The 23,865-nt window shown below is 48.8% G+C and overlaps 1 pseudogene; it reads left to right on the top strand.

Annotated features, from left to right (window-relative positions):
* The first annotated feature begins 5,826 nt into the window (after positions 1 to 5,826).
* On the top strand, positions 5,827 to 23,599 carry LOC137161862 (E3 ubiquitin-protein ligase TRIM39-like; annotated as a pseudogene).
* Positions 23,600 to 23,865: the final 266 nt, after the last annotated feature.

Here is a 23,865-nt window from a genome sequence, read left to right as displayed (position 1 = left end):
TGTGAGGCAGATGGGTGTGAATTTATAGAAGAAAAGCTTAAAATGGTGACTATATCAAGAAATATGCAAGAGGAGAGAGACAAGGCAAGCAGGAATGCAGAGCAGTACAGGAAGGAGTTAACATACACAAAAATTTTGTTAGAAGAAATGAGAGCAGCAACTCACTTCCTGGCAGATGAGAACAAGGCAGCCAGGGCAGTAGCAGGCCATCAGAAGTGTGAGGCAGAAATTAGTAAATTTCATGTCCAATTTAGCACCCACAAGGGGGTGGTAGCAGCTGTAAGGTTGAGAGAGGTTTGCGGCTTTGGGCCCCCTGGGAAAATAGAAATACCTCCTGAGGCTGTCCCCAAAAGCCCTTTCAACCCCAATTGGCCCCACATGCATAATGTTGCCCCTGTTTCCACAAGGGAGGTTAAATGCCTGGTGGCAGGAGCCAATCTCCCCACAATGGTGATGGTCACGGATGTGGTGACATGGCCTCCCAGTCAAGGCAAGGCTATTGCTGAGAGACTGGGGCCAGTGAACCATGACACCACCATTGAGTGGCTGGCTCACATTTGGCAAATGCATCTCTCTGCTGATGGCATGGACTTAACCCAGTTTGCTCAGTTATGTGCCTCTCCTTGTGATGCAGGTGCTCTGGACATAGGCATAAGTTCTTGGGAGTGGACTGCTGCTGGATGCTGGGAATGGATGATGAGTGCTTTAAAAATATTACTGCCTGCTTCTTCCCTTAAGAAACTGTATATAATGGAAGAGCAGAAACCAGGAGAGGGCCCAAGAGCTTATCTAATTCAAAAGAAAATGCTGGCAGCTGTCTCTGATTACCCCAGACAGAAGAGAAAGGGATTATCACTTCCCATTATCAGGGACCCAAATTGGTACAGAACACCTATGCAGGGTTAAATTCTCAAACAAAAATGACCATGGGGGCAGTGGATTTAGAACACATAACCTGGCATGAACTAGTGGCAAAAATCAAAGAGGCAGGAGATTTGCTGTGAGAGACTGGTGTTTTAAAAAGACAAGCAAGCAGAAAAACTACATCAGAGCTCATGCAGGATATCACATTTGCAAATAATGGTCCTCACTCTGCCAATCGCCCTCCCAACTCTAACCCCCCTACTTCCGACAACCCTAGGCAATGCCAACCCAAGAGTCCTTTAGGAACAGGATTTGGAACGAGCACCAGCTCCTTAGTGTCCTGACTAATGCTTTGTCTCAGGCCATGAAGAGAACTGAGTTAATGCAGGGAGCCCCCCTCACCCTGCTGCCCTGGTACAGAGTGCGTCTCATATGCCCACTCCCTGTCGATGTCAGATTCCTGCCTACTCTCCTGAGTGGAGGCTTCTAAAGGAGTCTGCTGATTAGTAGGAATGGCCAGTTCCCCATGGGCCTCCCCAGCTGATCGCAAGACTTCAGTGCGATGTATGAGGGAGACCCACTGCGAGGGCTACATTGCGGAACCCAGGGATGTTAGTCCAATTGCCAGTGGACACTGGAGCATCGGTAAATATTCTCAGTCCCTGGTGGATCTCTGGTGGGAGACCCACCACTAAACAGGTTCAGCTCAGCAGGTATGGGGGAGAAATCCAGGAAGCTCCAGTTTGGCAGGATGTTCCCTTGCAAATTGACAGACTACAGGGACGAGTGGAATGCTGTGCTCATGAGGGAAATGACAAGGGAATCCTGGGAGTTCCTTTCCCCCGAGCATTTCAGCCAACTCTGGATCTAGCTAACTGGGTGTTATGGAAGTTAGAAGGGGGGCTGGCAAAGATCTCTGCTGTGCACGTTCTGCCACTATAAAGGCACCATGGCCACCCTAATCTCCCTTAGTGATTCCTGGGTACAAGAATTTCCCAGTGTATGGACTAAAAATAAGACAAAGTGTGGAAAAATAAAAGCTGAGATTTTGATTGAAGGAAAAGATCCCCCTCCTCAAAGGCAATAAAAATACCCAGCTGCAGCAGAGGAGGTATTAAAATACTATAGACTGTCTCTTGGAACAATTGCCATTACAGTTATGACTGAAAGACAAATGCGCATGCCTGAGAGAGAGTTAGTGGTTGGCAGTGGAACTGCCTAGTGCCTGGTAAGGGCAGGTGGTGGCAGATGAATGGGTACAAATCCTAGTGGAAACAACTGCTGCTCTACACAAACAAGTGGCAGCACAACTAGGCATAGTACAGCAAAACACAGACAAGAAACTAGGCTGGGAAAATCTTCCTTTGATATGGGAATTAGGCCAACCAGTAATGTACAGGAAGTTTTCAGTGAAGGAGCAATCTTTGACACACACCTGGGAGGAGCCCTGTGTTATGTGAACCAGGCAAGCCCCAGTGTTTATCACATCGAAATCCCGAATGGGAGAAGTGGGAGACCTTGACAGAAATGGTTTCATGTCTCACAGCTCAAAGAATGAAGGGTAAACCTCCTGACCCTCAAGGAATGTTACAAAGAGTCTTCTTCATCCTGCTGGCCACCTGTCTTGGCTAGCAAGAAGGAACAACTTTGGGCCATTGGAAAATATATGTCAGTTAGGCTTGTCAGTGCTTACCCCAATGTTGAGGCAGAAAAAGGCCAGAAATTCCTCGACTCATTATGGCCACCCTCTTGTAGTCACTGCTCCACTTTTGCCCTGCAATGTTGGTCCCAATTTCTCCGAGGATATATAGGAGGAGTGTGAGAGTTTGTTTTTCTCTTGTCTGCTCCTCACAGGTCCTGAACATGAGCCATGACATCTCACCGCTGCACCAGAACCCTGCTGTTCATAAGTGTCTGGGATCTGATGCTGTCCAGGCTCTATGCTGAACCGGTGATCCCTCTGAACCTCTGGAGGTGTTTGCCAGCCGGAGTCCAGGCAGTAACATTGCTGTGCTACATGCATGGATTCTATGGGAATGGGAGCAACCCCCTGGCTCTGCAGCATCGCTACCAGTTCTACGCTGCTGACAACTCCTCGGGCTGCCCCTGGCACAGAGTTTCCAATTGCACACAGAGTGTTACCGGGTGTCCACTCCAGCTCTGTTATGACACTAGGACCACACCCGACTCCATCCCGTTCTTCTGTAAACCGATGTGGACTCAAGCGGAACGTACACCGTCAAAAGCAACCAGTGACAGCATCCTGGGTGGCAGGAGCAGCGGAGGGTGCAAGATAGCCCTGGTTTCCTCCGCTGTTTGGAGAGCGACCATGTCCTCGTGTGTCATCATTGTTGTTGGAACCCAGACAGCTCCGCTGCCAGGAGATGAACTGCAGCTGTCCCTGATCACGCCTGCAGGCTAGAAAATCATACGGTTCCTCATGAACTGGGAGACGCTGAACTGGACTTTAGCTGGACATGACCTGCTCCAGCAAGGTCCCCCAGACTGGGTAGTTCCACTACAGGGCACACACTGTGACAAGCTCATGCCAACGATCTGGTTTAAATTCTATGGACACATTGCTATTTCGGAGGAAATCCAGGAACCCGGATTGTACAGGATGGAATTGAGCCAACAACAAAAAACAGTTTTAAATTTCGATCCCATGATCACAAGCCTCGCTCCCCTCTGACATTTAGGAGCCTCAATTTTGGGACCCCATGTGTTGAAATTGGATCAAGAAGAACAATTGGTTCTTCAACCTCTGACTTCTCTGAAGGAGGTTCAAATCCACTTAGAAAGCATGAATATTTCTCACATCGCACCTGTATGCACTTCTTGATTGGAACTAGCCATAGCGGATGGGGTAAATGGAGTAAAATGTGGCAAGGGTCAATACAGTAAATAGAGTAAAAAGGAAATGAAGTGATTAATGGGGTTCCCATTTTCCCTATATTTTTGGTGACATAGGATAGTTATTAGCCAGAACTTGTATATTTGCAGCATTAATTAAAGATACTCCTGTTCCCACAGGTGCAATCCAATCACTTCTGGGCCTCTGGGCACCGGAGATCCAAGGTACGCTATTAGAGGGAACACACCATAAGGGAATTCATGGAAGTCAGGCACCTGACTCAGGTAGGCACTTTTGAAAGTCCATTAGGCTCCTGTCTGCATCTTTAGATTTCTAATTAGCTTTGCAAATCTGGCACAGAGGCTAAGGGGTAGATTTTGGAAGGTCTGTGCACACCTAAAGATGCAGTTAGACATCTAGGGGGATTTTCAAAAGCACTGAGGTGACTAACTCCCATTGGAAACCAGGTGCCTATCTGCACCTTTAGGCATCAAAATACCTTTGAAACTCTGGGCCTAAGTGACTTGCTTAAGGTAGCAGAGCCAGGAATTATGCAGCCTGACCCTGGAACTCCCTTAAGAGCCACAGCAGAACCCTCTCAGAGACCCTCAGCTCTGTCAGCGCAGGCAGCTGAGGATTTAATTATCGTTTCCTGTCAGTGTCTTTCTGGGACGGACAGGCTCAGCGTTACCGTGATCTTGACTAATGCCCTGTCTTCAGCCAATATTTCAATGATGCACCATAAAAAAGGAGACTCTGACCCTAGAGGCTGCCATTGGACACCTGCTCCCCTCTGCAGCTCAATAAACATCTGTTTATTGCTGTTACCCTTTGTACCGCACTCCCCAGCTGCGCCTTTCTGCTGCTGTTAATGCAGGACATCATCTCAACTGGAATAAATGACGGGGGAAGGGAGAATGCCATGGGGAATGCTGGGTAGGTCTGGACATTCACTAGGATTTCTTGAGAACTTTTCCCCTTAATTTTAAATACTATTTTTCTCTCTCATTCTCACCAAGCTGAGTTTCTTTTCTTGGAAAAACAATGTGGCCACAGAAAAGAACAGCCGATAAAATCCCACTGTTCGTTTCTCTGTGCTCCTTTCTCTTCAGTTACCTGGGGTTTGCCACAATCAAACTGGAACCTGCAGCCTGAGGCTGACCTGGCACCTGGTTCGGGCTGGGCTGTGACGTCGGACTCAGGAGCAGTCGAACTCCCAGTGTCCCTGCAGCGTCACTCGGGTCAGCCCAAGGCCTGTTGTTACTTTCGTACATTCCCATTTTCAGGGCCGGGATGGGGGAAACCCAGAGGAGATTTAGCAGAGGAGGCAGAACTGTGTGAGCTCAGCGCAGTGTCCAGCTGTAACAATAGCCCAGGGGTTGCTGGGACCCTAACAATGCGCAGTGCTATATACAGGGGATGAGATGTGCACCAGGGCCAGATTCAACGGCCAATGGGACTCTGAGCATTGACTGCAGTGGCACTGGGTCAGGCTCCAAGGCCCAGAGAGTCTCAGACAGAACTTGAGCAGGCTGGGTCCAAAGAGCACTTTTCAGCAGCCACCCTTATATGCCCCTGGACTCCATAGACTAGGCAGAGCAGCACTTCTCAGCTGCCTCCCCCGTCACTCTACAATTGTTCTAGCAGTAACCCCCTTGGTGAGCAAACCCCATAGGATTTTTGGGCACTCCAGGGATCTTTGGCTTAGGTAAAAGAAGCGTTGCTACAGAGGAAGATAGGACGTTGAGAGAGAGAGAGATTTGCAACCAGCTTGATTATAACAATTAATTTATTGCCAGGTATATAAAACTTATGATACTAACAGTAATACCATTGAAGGAGAAAAAAACTATCAAATGCTTACAATACTACACAATTACAGTTGGGGTATTAGAAAAAGCTATCCCAGGTTTTATTATAAAAGTAGAAATTTATACCTGGACTATGAGAGAAAAAGAGAGAGAGAGAGAGTGTTGGGAGGGGAGAAGGGGGGTTTCACCACTCCATGCAGCTCAGAGGTTCCCAGGAGACAGGCTGTTCAGCTTAGGGTCTGGAGCGCTTGAGACAGGCAGAGGTCCCAACACGATCAGTGAGGAAAAGGGGTTCCAATGGATCTGATGCAGCATTTTGGATCCAAGCATCAGAACAGAAGTTTGAACTTGGGTAAGGGTTTTTGTAGACACCAGGTTTGTTTATGGGTAAACGATATCTCAAGGACATATCCCAGCGTGGTTTTCTTTATGCTGGACAAAAGGAGCTGATCATTCCTGGCTATGGGCAGTGTTCCTTGAGGGAGCTCACAATGCAACCAGGCAGATTCAGTGTTTTGCATATCAATAACTAGAATGGTCTGATAACTGCGGAGTGGATGTGTACTGGTGTGAGTTCATTTACATCAAGAGCAGAGATCTCCCAATATGCAGTGAATCCCTGATTTGCCAATCCCATAGTTCAGTGTGTGTTCCATGTTTGATGGAGATGAGGCCTCTGTTCTCCATACGATGTGTTAATTGAGATGCTTCTATATGCCCCCTTTTACATCTTTGATGTAGATAAGGCATGGGGAGTTGTATCACCCTTGATGGGAGAGTCTTAGGTGTGTCTTCCACTGCCTTTTCATATTGAGATGCCTTTGGTTTCTGATTCAAGTAGGGACGGGGGCGGGAGGGTATTCAGGTGAGCCAGAGAGAGTCGGGGGTTTACACCCTAGTTCCCCAAGAACACAGAGCTGCCAGGTAACATAACTGACTGGAAAGAGAGTGTAGAGAGAGGTCAGTGGGACATTCGTTGTTCCCTGGGAAGCATTGTGTTAGTCTCAGACCCACAAATGCTTGGATTTTCTTTCCTATCTTCCTCCTGCATTTTTAAGGCCCTGCAGGACAGCCCCTGTGGGGGGTGCACTTTATTCACAGCCTGCTTAGTGTGGTGTTATTCCAGATGTTTCTCCAGCAGTGAGACTTCAGATGATCCCAGCCCTGCCAGAATTAATAGTCAGAGATTTAAAAACCTGAAGGACCCTTAAATTTAGTCTGACCCCCTTTGTAACACAGGCCAGTGAATTTCACCAAGTTCCTCGGCCCAATAACCTGTGTTTGACTAAAGCCTACTTTCAGAGAAGCACCAGTCTGGACTGGAAAACATTATGGGCAGCTGTACACTACAGGCGCTACCAAGATCAAGTCACCCCTCCCCCTTCCTTTTGACAAACTAACCAGATTGAACATTTCAGCCTGTCCCTGGAGGGCATTTCCTCCAGCCCTGCCATCACATCTGTGCCTCTTTTCTGCACCCTCCCCTGGGCGCAGTGTCCCAGTGTTTGTCTCAGCAGGGCTGAGCACAGAGATAAAATCCCCTCCCGGCTCCTGCTCCTGCTCCCTGGCGAGGGGGTGTCTGGCTGAGCCGCTTCCCTGCCCTTTCTGTCATTCCTCCTCTTCATTCAGTCGGTTCCTCTCCCGCTTTCTTCTGTTTCACCTTCTCCCCTTTCCCCTCCAGGCCCCTCCCTTCTCTTCACCTCACCCTGCCACCGAGGAGGGCAGAGCCCAGCAGCGGCACCTCCCCCCAGTCACAGCAGAGGCACCGGGCAGGGGAAGGAGACACAGAAGCACTGAGAGCCCAGCAGCCATGGCAGCACCTGCTGCACCAGGGAGTGGGAAACGCAAGGCTGATGAGGGTCCGGACCCCCGGCCTCAACCTCTTTAGCCGGGAGCGGGCTGGAGGAGGCCATTTGTCGCATCTGTACAGAACATCTGACAGTGCCGGTGACTATCGAGTGCGGGCACAACTTCTGCCGGGCCTGCATCGCCCAGCGCCGGGAGGCAGAGGAGACACCCTCCTGTCCGCGGTGCGGGGAAACGGTCCAGGAAAGAGCCTTGAGGTCTAATGTGCAGCTGGGCCGCTTAGTACAAACCATCAAACAACTGGGGTTAAATCCAGGACAAAGGAGAAGGGAAGAAGGGAACGTGTGTGCGGAGCACGGGAAAGAGCTCACCTGGTTCTGTAAGGAGGATGACAAATCCCTTTGTGTGGATTCTAAAGGATCCCCGGCTCACCACTCTCACGCTGTGATTCCCATGGCAAAGGCTGCCCACCAGTCCAAGGTAGGGGTATTTTTGTCATCTAATTAATTCCTTCAATGCCCTGTGTCACATCCTCTCTGGACAGACGCCAGTCTGTTGTGCCTGGACCTAACCACAGTATCCTACCTGTTTCTAAGACTCCAGCTCTGGGTCTCTCAGACACACTGCCAGCTGCAGACCCCATGGCTGCAACCCTTCTTTGGGCTGTGATCCTCCTCAGCCTGGCTGTCTTAAATCCCAGACCCAGTGTCTCAGTCCTCCCTCGCTTCCAGTGTGTTACACCTGCTCTGGCCGATTTCCAGCTCGCTGGGACACTCTGAGTTCTCGACTGACCCTTCACAGACAATGTGTCAGGTGAGCCAGGAACACGGGCTTAGCAAAGGGATTTCTTAACCACAGGCATGTGTGTGTTTAAGGAAGCACTAGGGGGAGTTTCAGAGCTTCACAAAATAACAAACAGGCCAGAGACCAACTGCCCACAGTCCTCTATGTCTGGCCTCACCCCTTCTATCACTGTATCTACACTACTGCCTTCGTCGGTAATACTCTTGTCGTGAATATTCCACCCTCCCTGAGTGAGATAAATTGCACCAGCATAAGTGCCAGTGTGCACAGGCTATGTCGGCAGGAGAGCTTCTCTTCTACACAGCTTCTGCCACTGGTGGGGTGGTGTTTTTATGCCGACGGGAGAGCTCTCTCCCATTGGCACTGAGCATCTTCACCATGCGTGCTGCAGCGGTGCAGCTGTATTGATAGAGATGCTCAACTGCAGTGCTACTAGTGTGGACATGTGACTTTGAGATCTGCTCAGCATCTCTGCAAGGCAGAGACCCTCCTGCTTTCTCTCTCTCCAGCCTTGTCTTCTGACACATGGTGGTCAATGGCCCAGCTTGCTCTGAGAGCATCCCCCCTTCAGTATAGCCTGTGTCCCTTTTTGCCATACGGGATTATCTGAGCTTCATGGACCTCCCTTATTTCTCAAATAAATTCTTCACTAATCTACATCCCTATGTCAACAGCAGAATCAGAGCTACTTGTTTAAGTTACCAAGATATGATTTTTCAGCCTTTTCAATCTATTAGCCCTGCAAAGTGAAGGGAAATCTGGGAAAGGACTCTTTAATCCTGCAGACAAAGGAAGAGTGAGATCTAATGGCTAGAAATTAAAGCTAGACAGATTTAATCTAGAAATAAGGTACACATATTTTACCATGAGTGGGGATTTACCATTGGAACAACTCATCAAGCGTTGTGGTGGGTTCCCATCACTTGGAGTCTTTAAATCATTGCTGGGCGTCTCTCAGAGATCTGCTCTAGCTCAGACACCAGTTGACGATGCAGGAATCACTGGGTGAGGGTCTTTGGGTTGTGCTGAAAAACAGGAGGTCAGAGGAGATGATCAGAATGGTCCCCTTTTGGCCTTATCAGCTGTGAATCTCTGACTTATTCTGGGTAATGCTGGCCCATTTAGAAGCATCACCTTCTGTGATTGTGCATGGCAGTGTTTTTAGGAAACTTTGGCCACAGAAGGGAGAATAAGTGGGCTACCTTATTTGCCCAGATGAATGAAATTCATAAATACATAGGGAAGCAGGGATGGCTGGAAATTTCCCATTCTGAAATGGGATTGCCCTGATGGGAAGAGGGGTTTTCTGAAAGTGTGTGGCTCACCCACAGGGAATGGTCACTGGATGGTTTTTCATGTGATTTTATAAAATTATAGAATATTATTGATAGTTTCCCATTTTTACTTTCAGGAGGAGGCAAACACACCGAGCAGGTACTGTGCATGCATTTGCCTTTTTCATTTCCCCTCACACCCCTGTTAGCTGCACTGAAGAATTACTGCACTGAACAGCTGAGCTGAAAGGTGACGGAGAATGTCTTCTCTGTAGGAGTGAAGATGGGAACGTGCAGGGACAGGAGCCATTTCTACTGAACGGCAGGAGCTCAGAGGTAATGAACCCGGATCTCACATTCAGCAGTGCCTACCACAGCACTCAGAACTCACGAGTCAGCTCCAAACACATGACAAGCCTGGCTTACAAACATCACACGATTTTCAACACAAACAATTGTGCCACCTCATTTTTGAACATTTAAGGGAATTCCAGCCACCCCATTCCCCACTCCTGCCTCCACAATGTGTGTGTGGCCTTTCCAGATACATATTTGATCTTAAGCACACACATACCAATGTGAGCTTCTCCTGGAGTTGGGAATTAACTCAAATGGTGGCAGTGTTGGTAGCTCTCCAGGTTTGTGTTCAGACTGCACAGGTGGGGGCTGGTCACAGGCCTTCATGTGCAAACTCTAGGCTGAGATCATGAGATTAAAGGCAGGATGGTCCAGTGGTTACAGTCCTAATTTGTTCTGCTGTGCACAGATGTCCTACGGGACACTGGGTGAGTCACTTAGGGACAAATTATTAAAGCCGTTTAGGTGCCTAAAGATGCAGATTAGCGCCTAGTGGGACTTTCAGATGTGCCACATGCCATTGATTTCAATAGGAGTTGGGCACCTCGTTGCTTTTGAAAATCCTACTGGGCACCTATCTGAATCTTTGGGTGCCTCAATCCCTGTAGAAAACCTGTCCCTCTGTGACTCCGGTCCCCGTCTGTACAATGTGGATAATAGTAGGACTCTACCTCACAGAGGGGTTGTGAGCATAAATACACAAAAGATTGTGAGGTTGTGAGGAGCCCAGACACTATGATAATGAAGCCATATAGGTACCTAAAACAGAGCATGGCACCAGCAGAGTTCAGTCTCCAGTCAAAGCATTCTGCTTAACACCAGAGATGTGTGTTTAATGCTCAAGAGATGTGGGCAACGTTTTCCACACTGCTGTGATGGAGTTACATCTGTTTGGGTGACCCTAAGTGTGGTTTGCAATAGAGGTTTGGAAAAGTTTAACTTCTGGGTGGTTTTAGTTAAAGTTGAATCTTGACTTTGAATTTCCATGGTTTTAAACATTTGATTTCTTAAAATCTAAACTTGATTTTAATGCTCTTTTGAAAAAAGTGTCTGGCACGTCTGCTCAACCTTCCCTGAAACTGAGAGAAACGGTCTGTGTGTGATAATAATTAGCTACGCAGCTTTTAGTGATGGTTCTAACTAGGGAGCTAGATAACTGACAGGCAATTTCCACATTTTCTGTGATGACCTAGATAAACCCCAAGTAGGCTGAAGTAGCTCCCGGTGAAATGTTTGTCCATTTGGAAGGCAGCATGAGACTTAGACCCAGCTGAGAACCTGCTTATGTCCCATTTTGAGATTCTATATGGAACGTAGGGGCCTAGGCCTAGCGCTGGTCCCTGTAAAGAGTAGAAGTCCATCCTTTCTGAATGATTCTGCAGTGACAGAGAGCTCTAGATACCGTGGGGCACTCAGAAAGTTGTTCTTTTTCCCATGACTAAACTTGTGTGTCCTGCTCTAACATGACAGAGTGCTCGCCAGCCGCAAATGTCACAAGTAAGGACACGATTCTGTCACGGAGGGCAGGGAGTAACGGCGGCCAGTCCTTGGGGCTGCCGGAGCAGCAGCCCCCACCAGCGGTCAGCCCCCGGCAGCGCTCCCGGGGTTAGTCCCCCCCTTCCCTCAGGGTATTTTTAGTAAAACTCAGAGACAGACCTTGGGCTTCTCTGAATTTTGTTTATTGCCCATGATCAGTCCCTGAATTTTACTAAAAATACCCCTGACAGAGTCTTAACGTTCGTCACAAGCAGTCGTCCCGATTCTGTCGATTCCCTATAATTCCACTTGTGCTCACGAGGTGGCACCACTTTGTGACTAATGTTCCCAAGTTGTGCATACACCGCAGATTACCTTGTCTTGGGCACTCAGCTACATAGGCGTGCATATAGGGGTGTCAAACTTATGGGTGTGACACATTCGGGTAGAGCTGCCGCTGAAAGAGCGGAAGGTGTGTGATTTCTTGGCGAACGGGCTGCTGCCAAAAAAGAAGGAGCTGGGAGATTTTGAACACGCCACAATCTTCCGGAGACTAGGACGCAGCAAGAATTCCCCCGGCAGGTAATTCAAATTGGCCCGCCGGTGGAATTGAGGTCGACAAAAAATAATAATAATAATAATAAAATTCCCTGGGTGCACACCCTAATGAAATGTGCTGCGCACACCTATGCTCAGCTAGTTCCAGTAATGAATTGCTCTGTCACACTCCTGAGTGGGTCCCTCTCAAACCCTCCTGTCCAAGCTGTTCTAGGTGGTATAAATAATTAAATAGTCCTAGGCACAGAGACTGGGACCCAGGTGCTCAGCCCTCCCCAGTGACCGTCCTAATCCCTGGCCTACAGAGTGATTCACACTTGCTTTCTGGGCCAACAAGTATGAAGGTAGATAAGTATTTTATAAATGCTCTCTAAGGTATATTAAGTACTTCAGTATATAAGGGTGACAACCCTGCTATAGTTCAATTTAAAATCAGGTTTCTATTTAAAGCTGGTCTTTCCTAAGTGCTGTAAAATCTGCAGTTATTTGAATTGCCCTAAAATTAGGTATGGCTCATGGGGGCATAGGTTTCTATTATTGGTCCAAATTTGGGGCCATTTGACCAAGGAGTTGCTGAGATACAGCCCTCCCCCCAAAAATCCAGCTGTTCTTAAAGTTGACAGATTTTGGCAGACAATTTCTGCTCATAGCTAGGGATCAAACTAGGGCTCAGCAGATCGTACCAGGGTCTCCAAAGCTCAAGGACTGAACTGGATGTGTGGGCATCCACCACCCACATCGTGAAAATCAAATTTAATTTTTAAAAAAAATATTTTGCTCCTCTAGTTTAGCTCATCAATAGTCTCTTGTGCTAACGATGAGCTAAAGCGATTACACTGAAGCCGTGCAGACAGAGAGGCTAACTGCCTGGAAAACTAACTCTTCTTTTACAGCACTTGGGTGGCTCAGAGAGAAAGTCGCAGTCATTGAATTGGAGCCCTGACCTAGCCGTGTTGGTTTAACTCCAAACCAAGGGACATGTTTCAAGAACAAACACCAGGCCTATTGCTCCAACATGCCTCTTCCATAAAGGCTTTGATTTTTGGGAAATGTACTCTGAGTATAGCAAAATAATTCAAAGGCATTTACACTATTTCTGAAAGCAGAAAATAAATGACACAAGCAAATGGTCTCTAGAAAAGGAGGGTGTTTGGTGTGGAGGAGTAGGTGGGACTATAGGCAGCGCAGATGATGGGGCAGGGGAACGGGACATTGCTAAGGGAAAGATGGGAGTCAGTGATAGGGAGACTGAAGAACAGGGGCAGGGGCACCTGTCACTCCCACTTTCCCCTCACATGTGCGTGCGATGATCTGGGGGCTCCCAGCCCAGCTACAGGGGTGTGACCCACTCTTCCTTGTTCTCTCATGTGAGCCAGCTCCTGGAGGGGGGGCCTTGCATCTCTGGGGAATCTGAGCCCCCTCTCTACCGCCCTGGGTAGGCTTGGATGTGGGTGTCCCTTCCACACACCCCCGGTGGTTCCTGAGCCCATCTCCCTGACATTGTAGGTGCTGATATGTGGCCCCCCTGCACATTTATGGGTGTCTGACCCCCCTGTATCCCCTCATGTGAGCCAGATTTCAGGGGATCTTGCATTTCTGAGGGTGTCTGAGCCCTCCTCCCATCCTCTCCCCAGTCTGGGAAAGCCCAATCTGGGTGGGGAGCTAAGAACTGACATGTTCAGAGCATGACCCAAGCACACATGCTGAGAGTGGGGTGAGGAGCTGAGAATGGGCAGGCTTGGCCAGTATCAGAAACTCTCCCATGCTGGGGAGGGGATGGGAACAGCCACTGAGGTGAACGGAGCAGTGCTCATGTCTCAGAGCTATTGTGTCAGGCTGTGTTTGTTCACCTGTGTGGGGAGAACAGAACATCTCACTCTGGACATTTCTGTGAGCCTGGAACTTTGAAACCTGCCGTGCGCAGAACTCTGAGAAGGAAAAGTGAACATCTGTTCTGGGAACATCGGCCTCTGTGTTTTGATTGTGATGATGATGATGATGATTGTGGATCAATGTCACCTGTGCACAGCAGAATATTCAGAAGGTGCTGAAATTATTTTTGAAAAGAAAATTCATGGCAGATACGAAGGCTGCCTGGGAGGGGAGGTGCTCTGGGTGCAAGAGGAGTGGGAATAGTGGAGGAGGGCTTGGGTCTGCAGCAAGGGATGGGGGTATTATGGGGAGGGAGATAAATGGGAACGGATGGTAAGGCAGGGAAAAGGGGCTGGGGGCTCAGGTAAAAGGGAGGGGTCGGGATTACAGGGGAGCGGGAGGGGAGAAGACATAAAGGGTTGCAGAATGTGAGAGGTTGCAGAGGATGTTGGAAGTTATGGGGCGAGGGCACCTGTCAGTCATGAATTCTCCCCTTCTGTGTGTGCACTGAGATGTGGGAGACCCTGCTCCTCTCGGGGTGTCTGAGCCCCTTTCCCTGCCCCTCCATGTGCGCCGGGATCAGGGGGAGGGATGAAGCTGGCACAAATTGAAATGTCTGAAATCCAGAAAATGCAGAGTTAAGTTACACGTCACACTTGTGTGCGGCACAGGAGCCTGGTTCGGAGGCGGGTGCACTGGGTGGGCCTGGGGCATGGCTAGGGAAGCCTGGCTGAAGCTGGGGCAGGAGGCCCAGGTTGGGGTGGGTAATGGGAGTGAGGGGCCCAGCTCACTGCTCAGTGCAGGTTACATAAGTGAAGTTAAGCTGCTGGCTGGAGAGAGCAAGGAGCAACTTCCTACTTGTTAATGGTTTCTGCAGGGCCAACATCCTGGATGATAGGATGGGAAGGAGAGAGGAGATGGACATGTCAGCATGGGGGTACATGTTGCAAGGAATGGCGGGCAGAGGTGGAGAAACAGAGAGACACAGCAGTCTTCTGTCACTCAAAGTTACTGTAACAAGCAAGTAATAAAATAGCCAACATCTTCGGCCATACACCCTGGAAGAGATTTCTCTCACCATTCCTGTTAGCAACTGTAAGCTGTTTGCCTAGGGTAGCCCACCCGAAAATGCCAAGGGCAGGGCAGGCCTCAGAAGCAAAGCAGATTCTCCCAAACTAGTGCTAACACTGAAGTTAGATTCTCCAACCAGTCACAAACCGTGCTTCTGATACTCCATACTTGTTATCAAGAAGCTTCAAAAATGTTTTATTACATTTCAGTCTCTGGTTCCCAATTAGCAATTAGGTCCAGTAAAGTGAGGAGTTATTTAAAACTCTGCTCACTGTATAAAATGTTCTCCTGATCCCCAAAGCCTCAGCCACATTACCAGATCAGTATTAGTTAAGATCTTACCCTAAATACCACACTGCCAGCCAATCCTTTACTATCTAAAACTGAAGAGTTTGCGGATGACACTAAGCTAGGGGGAGTGGTAGATACCCTGGAAGGTAGGGATAGGATATAGAAGGACCTAAACAAACTGGAGGATTGGGCCAAAAGAAATCTAATGAGGTTCAACAAAGAAAAGTGCAGAGTCCTCCACTTAGGAAGGAAGAATCCCATGCACAGCTATAGACTGGGGACCGACGAGCTAGGCAGCAGTTCTGCAGAAAAGGACCTGGGGGTAACAGTGGACAAGAAGCTGGCTATGAGTCAGCAGTGTGCCCTGGTTGTCAAGAAGGCTAATAGCATATTGGGTTGTATTAGTAGGAGCGTTGCCAGCAGGTCGCGGGAAGTGATTATTCCCCTCTCTTCGGCATTGGTGAGGCCGCATTTAGAGTATTGTGTCCAGTTTTGGGCCCCCCACCACGAAAAGGATGTAGACAAGTTGGAGAGAGTACAGCGGAAGGCAACAAAAATGATTAGGGGGCTGGAGCACAGGACTTATGAGGAGAGGCTGAGGGAACTGGGCTTGTTTAGTCTGCAACAGAGAAGCATGAGGGGGGATTTGATAGCAGCCTTTAACTCCCTGAAAGGGGGTTCCAGGGAAGATGGGGCTAAGCTGTTCTTGGTGGTGGCAGATGACAGAACAAGGAGCAACGGTCTCAAGTTGCAGGGGGGAAGGTCTAGGTTGGACATTAGGAAAAAGTTTTTCACTAGGAGGGTCGTGAAGCACTGGAATGGGTTACCTAGAGCTGTGGTGGAATCTCCATCTTTAGAGGTTTTTAAGCTGAGGCTTGACAAAGCCCTGGCTGGGATGATATAGCTGAGGTTAGTCCTGCTTTGAGCAGGGGGTTGGACTAGATGACCTCCTGAGGTCCCTTCCAACTCTAATATTCTATGATTCTATGATTCTAAAAGGAAGGAAACAACAAGTTGAGTGATGTTAAATGATCAAAACAATCAGATACATACAAATGACTTCAAAGTCCATGTAGATCAGATTCTTAACGGTATTGGAGTTTGCAGGCTTGTACAGTCCCTCTGGTTGGTGTACATCCAGTACCTGGCTGGGTCTCAGTTCTTTGTATCACAGCTTCAGAGGTAGAATAGTCGATCCAGAGGTAGGGAGCAGGAATGAAGACAAAATGCAGATAGTGCAGCTGTCTTTTTATATCCTTTTTGCAATGAGACTTGCGCTTCCTTTGTCCTTTGTACATAGGCGTGTTCCTGCATGTCCTGGTGACTCATAAGGTGCAGCCCTTGGGTTCTTTCACTGGATTCATTGCACAGTTGTGTTCCCTTGATGGGCCATTAAGCAGGCTCAGTGCTGCTGCCATGTTCCTGTCTGGGGTGTCACCCAGAAACACAGCACGGGTTAGAAATACAAACATACCAGACATCTTTAGAACGTATCAGACAAAGCTGATACAGACCTAGAAACGCACTTATCAATCTTAGCGAATCATGACTTTTCCATCAATACCTTGCCTGGCATATCCTCTATGACATCTATTGTAATTCTGTAATACTGGTATCAGTGATATTATAGACAACGAGAGTTCTGTGGCACTTTAAAGACTAACAAATTTGTTAGTCTTTAAAGTGCCACAGAACTCTCGTTGTCTTTGCCATATATAGACTAACACGGCTACCCCTCTGGAACTAGTGATATTATAAATGGCCATTCATATTCCATACAGCGTCACTCCCCCTTTCTTTTCATTTCTACAGCTCACTTACTAAGAGCAGGCCAGGTGCTGCACCCAGAGGTCAGGGGCGGGGCACACATCCTGGAACAATGCCTTAGACAGTAACTGCAGACGTCAGTGGAGATGTTCCCAACTATGCCCCTAGGGCCAGCCTACCAGAGGAACATGGGGGTAATTCAGTCCTGACACCCCACCCCCATGTCCGCCTGTTCCGTAACCTGTGTGCAGGCTACTCACTCCATATCCTGCTGCACCAGCCCCTCCTGCCTCCCTGGCCTGGCTTCTCCCTGACTGAGCTGTCTGCCTGCCTGCTACCTGCCCTGGCCTTCGCAGCTCACAGGCTCTGCTCTCCAGAGGGCTGAGACTCCCCTCCTCGGGCCCTTCCTTCACCAGGCTGGATCCTGGCGCTTCCCCTCAGGCCGAGAGTGCTGCTGCCAGCCTGGCTCTCCTGCTGCTCACACGAGGGCTCCCCTCTAGCCCCACTCCCGAATGAGACACTGCCCTGTAGAGAGAAATAAAATTGGCATTTCCCTTTGGGGCTCGTCAGCCTTTTGAACAGTGCAGAAGGAATAAACCCCTTCCCCCTCCTTCTCTCCGCTCTCTTTTCCTCCTCTCCTCTGTGCCACTTTTTATCTCCCGTTCCTTTCTCCTTGTTCAGATCCTCCACTTTCTTTTCTTTTCAGCCATTTGGCTCCCTACTTTTCCTCTGTCTGGGTTTGCCCAGGTTCGACAATGTGCTCAGATGTGAATTCCCATTGCTCACAATCACAAATACATAGTGGTGTCGAGACCAGAAGGGACTGTGTGATCCTCTAGTCTGACCCCCTGCATCATTAATGATCTGGAGGATGTGGTAGATTGCACCCTCAGCAAGTTTGCAGATGACACTACACTGGGGGGAGTGGTAGATACGCTGGAGGGCAGGGATAGGATACAGAGTGACCTAGACAAATTGAAGGATTAGGACAAAAGAAATCTGACGAGGTTCAACAAGGACAAGTGCAGACTCCTGCCCTTAGTACGGAAGAATCCCATGCACAGCTACAGACTGGGGACCGACGAGCTAGGCAGCAGTTCTGCAGAAAAGGACCTGGGGGTTACAGTGGACAAGAAGCTGGATATGAGTCAACAGTGTGCTCTTGTGACCAAGAAGGCTAATAGCATATTGGGCTGCATTAGTAGGAGCATTGCCAGCAGATCCTGGGAAGTGATTATTCCTCTCTATTTGGCATTGGTCAGGCCACATTTGGAGTATTCTGTCCAGTTTTAGGCCCCCCACTACAGGAAGGATGTGGACAAATTGGAGAGAATCCAGTGGAGGGCAACAAAAATGATCAGGGGGCCGGAGCACATGACTTATGAGGAGAGGCTGAAGGAACTAGGCTTGTTTAGTCTGCAGAAGAGAAGAATGAGGGGGGATTTGATAGCAGCCTTTAACTACCTGAAAGGGGTTCCAGGGAAGATGGAACTAAACTGTTCTCAGTGGTGGCTGATGACAGAACAAGGAGCAGTGGTCTTAATTTGCAGTGGGGGAGGTCTAGGCTGGACATTAGGAAATCTTTTTCACTAGGAAGGTGGTGAAGCACTGGAATGGGTTACCTAGGGAGGTGGTGGAATCTCCATCCTTAGAGGTTTTTAAGGTGTGGCTTGACAAAGCCCTGGCTGGGATGATTTAGTTGGGGTTGGTCCTGCTTTGAGCAGAGGGTTGGATTAGATGACCTCCTGAGGTCCCTTCCAAACCCCACCTTCTATGATTCTATAATCACTCTGGCCAGAGAATCTCACCCCAGGATTCCTACAGCAAAGGGAACTATTCTTCCCTCCTCTTTCAGCAACACATAGCTGCCGGAGTAGGTTTAATCTGCCAGACAAAGGCACAACGAGATCCAGTGGCTGGAAGCTGAAACTAGTCACATTCAAGCTCATGTTACATGGCCTCATGGTCTCCTTATTGGTGGGTTCACACAAGCAGGCAGAGCCCCCAGAATGATGGCCCAGCCCCACGCTCAGTAAGCAGAGCGTGTATTTTATTACTGGAAGAGGGTGGAGCCTCCAGCTGCTGCTACCAAAGAGTTTTGCTTTTCCTCCCAGGCAGCAAACGCAGCCACACCCTGAACTCAGCGTTACTTCCTGAGCCAGTTACTTTCCCCTGCCTGGGAAGAGCCAGACCCTGTAGGGGCTGTCTGTGGATGCACCACTCACACAGACCAGCCAGCACAGGAATTTGCTCACTCTAGAAGTAAAATGCAAATATTGAACTATGATATGAGTGTAGTTAGCTCTTGCAACAACTGGCCAATCTCTAACTCACTGGATGCTGGGCAAAAAATAGAGAAAAACCAAGGGAAGGAGAGAGGCAGAACAAACCAACACAATAAAAATGAAGACAAATAGTCAACATGAGGTGCAGTTTTTTAACAGTGTGGATAATTAACCATTGGAACAACAGGCCTAGAGACATGGTGGACTCTCTGTCCTGTGGAGTCTTTCAATCAAGATTGGATGTTGCTTTCTGAAAAATCTGCTGTACCTACTACAGATTGTGGGCTGGACGCAGGAATTACTGGGTAAAATTCTCTGGCCTGTGTTATGCAGGAGTTCAGACTAGATGATCATCATCCCTCCTGACCTTCACATCTGTGTGTGTACAGCAAATCTTTTAGAAAGGCAGCCAAGGCAATCTAAAGACGCTAAGTGATGACAAATGCTGCCATTTCCCTGGGAAGCTGCTCCAATGGTTTGTTCCCCTCACTGTTCAAATATCATCTGATTTCCAGTTAGAGAATAATTCATTAAGTGAAACTGGTCACTGCAACTCTTACATTCCCGCAGCCTTGGCTTCTGCCCATCCTTTGAGAAAGCTACTGGAAGAAGCAGTTTGTCACATCTGTAAGGATTATTTCAACGATCCAGTGAGCATAGACAGTGGACACAACTTCTGCCGAGTTTGTATCACTGAGCACTATGAAAAATGGGAAATGGAACCAGAGGGAGTTTGCTGTCCACAATGCAGGGAAAAAATGAAGAAAGAGAAATTCCAGGCCAACAGGAAGCTTGCCAGCATGGTGGAAAATATCCAGCAACTAGGAATAAAACTTGAAAACCGAAAAGAGCAGCTAGTCTGCAGGGAGCACGAGGACAAAGTCAAGCTGTTCTGTGAAGATGATGGTGAGGTGATCTGTCTGGTTTGTGATAAAACCCAGGAGCACAGATCTCATGCTCTGGTGCCCATTGAGGAGGCTGCTCAGGAATACAGGGTAGGAAACATTGTTTAGTTCTAAATATTCAGGAGAAATTAAATCACTGCAGGAGAAGTTTAATTTTAAAATGACATGGAGGTTAGCCATGATGGGTGGGAGTCTCCTAAATCTATGGGGTGAAATCCTGGCCCCATCGAAGTCAGTGGAAAACTCCCAGGCCTGGAGCCAAAATGGTACATAGGTACCTAAGTCCCAGTTTGAGGTGCTACTGCAAGTCACAGCCCCTTTCATCATCCAAGTGGAACAGCTTCACCAGGAGAGACTGAGGGAGCTCCACATTGGACTTTCCCATAGCCTGGTGGTTAGAGCCTCTCCTAAAGGGTAGGACTGGAACACGGGTCTCCTTTCTCAGCAGCAGTCAGTGAGGGGGGGAATTGAACCTGGGTCTCCCATATCTCAGGTGAGAGCTCCAACCGCTGGGCTAAAAGTTAGAAAGGGGGTGGCTGGAAAGTAAGTGTCTGCAGTTTGGTTTAATCTCTCGCTTTATTTAGGTATTTTAAAGAATTTACAAGAGAATCATGGTAAAAATAGACAGACCCAGCATAGCATTAAAACAAACAAATGAACCCTGTTTATTATTGTAATCAGACTTTATTTCCAGAAAATGTTCAGCTTGAGGAATATAGAGGAAATGGAAGAGTAAAAATTAACAAATCTAAATGACATTTAACAACAATGGGCTAATTTACACTGAACCAAATTGCAAATGAGGCCAGATAAATACATATTTTATATATATCAGCACATTTTATCCAGTATTTGAGGCCTTTAGAGGCCAGTTTTACTACCACTTTTTCCAGTACAGTTGCTGTTTAACACCTGTGCAAGCACGATTAGACAGTGACTTTTTCTAATCTTGTGATTTATTTTGGCAGCTCAGCTGACAGTGTATGGAAAATCTGCACAAGATTTTTGTCAAAATAAAATTTCTCTTACTTTTGTTTTCAAATAGTTAATGCACCATTTAGTAACTCAGTGCGCCCCGTTGTACCATTAGTGACTGGTGAGTCGTACCCATGTCTGCATTTCTCTGGGGCTGGAGTTGTTCCTCCCCGCCACTGTATTCATACGCCAGTTCAGTTATTATCACCTAATTATAAGAAGTCCTCATGTAAGTCAGATCTGCAGGTGTTTTTCTTTCTGTAAAGCCTCAGGAAAAAGAGAAAATTAACCAGATGTTCTGTGAACACGGAACAGATGAACTATTCAACACTAACACTTTCTTATTCACTTTCTCTCCCGTTAGGATGTAAAGGGCACACTGGCCAGGTAAGATTCTATGTTCAGTTTACCATCAATGTATATCAAGCCCATTGCAATAGGACCAGTGCTGAGCGTCTGAGGGATAAGGGGATTTTGTTCTCTTTAGGAGTGAGCAGGTGAGGCTGCAGGAACCAGAGCTCATTGCTGCTGAACTGAAGGATGCGTACAGAGTCCCTGGCCTGATGGAAATGCTAAGACAATTCACAGGTAAGTTAACGCTAAGGCAGCAGGGGATCTCTAGCTTTTCCTATCTGCAGCCTCCAAATCACCCATGTTTTTTCCATTCTTAAATCCACGTGCCAGATTTCTCTGGGCTCTTCCAGCCAAAGATACTAAAAGTGCTATAATATCTAGAGATCAGTAGATTAATACTGGGCCCCTTAAGGAAAAGGGAGCAGTTACAGTCAGAGATGCTACCTTTGATCATTTAAGATTGGAAAAGATTGTGAAGTAAACGTACCCGCTCCTGGTGAAAATCCCATCACGGCTCTGTCCCCCAGGGCTCTGAACTGTTAGCATTACACGTCCTTACAAAAGGGAACAACACTTGGCTCTTATATGGAGTTATTCAGCCAGAGCTTGCAAATGCTTTCCAAAGGAGGAAGTTGCCATTATCCCAAAGTTACAGAAGGGGAACTGAGGCACAGAGACACGCCCAATGTCAGACCGTTCAGTAAAAGGACCAGATGGGCGTAAAATGGCTCCAAAAGGCCTGGATCCAGCTGATGGAGGATTCCTCCAGTGCAGGCAGTGCAGAAAACTGCTGTAGACTGCCTTCTGAGGACTCATTGTCTGAAGTTACAGAAGGGGAACTGAGGCACAGAGACATGCCCAAGGTCAAACCAGAGCTAGGAACAACACTAAGATTTCCTGATCCATTCAGTAAACTGCTTTGGCATCTAGAGCACCCAGGATCAGGAAGATGTGTGGGAGAAGGGGGGTTAAATTTGTCCTCGCCCTCACATGCCCTGGGGTTGCAGGTTCTGAGCACAGAATCTCACCCTGAGAGTTTAAGGCCATGTCTACACTAGCACTTATATCAGCAAAACTTTTGTGACTCAGGGGTGCACAGCGCTATGTCTCTCCTGCCGACACAGCTACCACTAGTTACTGGGCTGGTTTTATTTTGTCGACAGGAGAGCGCTCTCCCATCAGCGTAATTCAGCTACACAGTGATCTTACAGTGGCACAGATTTATCTGGCCCCCTCCTCATTCCCCCACTCCTTGCACCTGACCCTTCCCCCCGACTCCCCTCTGCCTGTTGGTGCCCACCCCTTCGCCCATGGGTCTGTCCCCTTCTTCTTCCCTGGATCCCACCCCTCCCACAGCCTCCTGGAACCTGCCCCTCCCTGAACCCTCCTCTGTCATCCTGGTGCCTGCTCCTTCCTTTCCCCCCACTCCCCTTGTGCCTGCCCCTCCCCTCTATCCCTCCTCTGCCTCTCCCAGCATCAGCCTGTCCCCTCCCCTGACCCTGGGCTGCCCTCCCCTGCTCTGCTCCCGCTGACACCTTCCCACCCCACCCCTGCCCACTCCCGCTTGCCTTCATCTCAAGTTCACTCTTATGGACAGATAGGCCCTGACTCCCCTTAAAGGGCAACAACCTCCTCCCAGCAATTAACGGGATTGCAGTTTAATTTCCCTTTGATCCCCGTGACCAGCCCCTGCCCTGACTCTGTGACTCTCTCCCCAGTGGACGTGACTCTGGATCCAGACACGGCAAATCCCAAACTCGTCCTGTCTGAGGATCGGAAACGTGTGAGAGACTCAGACACGCCAGGATCTGCCCAACAATCCTGAGAAATTTGATCGTTGTGTCTCTGTGCTGGGCACTGAGGGGTTCCCAGGCGGGAGGCATTACTGGGAGGTGGAGGTGGGAGACAAGCCTGGCTGGGTTCTGGGGGTTTGTAGGGAATCTGTGAGCAGGAAGGGGCCGGTCAGACTCACACCTGAGGATGGATACTGGGTCGTGTGGCTGAGGGATGGGGATACGAGGCCCTCACCTCCCCCTCGACCCCACTCTCCGTGAGCATCAGGCCCAGCCGGGTGGGGATTTTCCTGGACTATGAGGTGGGCGAGGTCTCATTTTACAATGTGACTGACAGGTCCCAGCTCTGCACTGTCACTGGCACCTTCTCTGGGACGCTTCACCCTTATTTCTATCCCGGTGTCAATGCTGGGGGTAAAAACGCAGATCCCCTGATCATCAGCCCGGTCCCAGCCCTGGCCGAAGGGAATCTCTGTCCCTGACAGTGACACCCGCGGCAGAGACTGTCCCCTTCCAGCACTGAGCAGCCCCCAGGCCTGTTCCCAAGGCAGGGTCTAAAGGGCATCACCCGCCCACCCCCTGCCACCCGCCCCTCAGTTCCCAGCACCAGGCCTGTCACATGGGGAAGGGGAGAAGGACAGAGAAGGGGGTGGGAGGAGCTGGCTGCTGGGCTGGGGGGAAGGTACGGGGTGTGAATTGAGTGGGTGCAGCGTCAGGGGTGGATGCTGAAGGTGGGGTGGGGGTGGGG

Source organism: Emydura macquarii, unplaced genomic scaffold (assembly GCF_026122565.2).
Source record: "Emydura macquarii macquarii isolate MOO-44397 ecotype Brisbane River unplaced genomic scaffold, CSIRO-AGI_Emac_v2 contig_2391, whole genome shotgun sequence".
NCBI lineage: Eukaryota > Metazoa > Chordata > Testudines > Chelidae > Emydura > Emydura macquarii.
Note: the sequence above shows the minus strand (reverse complement) of the source record. Positions and strands in the feature narration are given on the sequence as shown.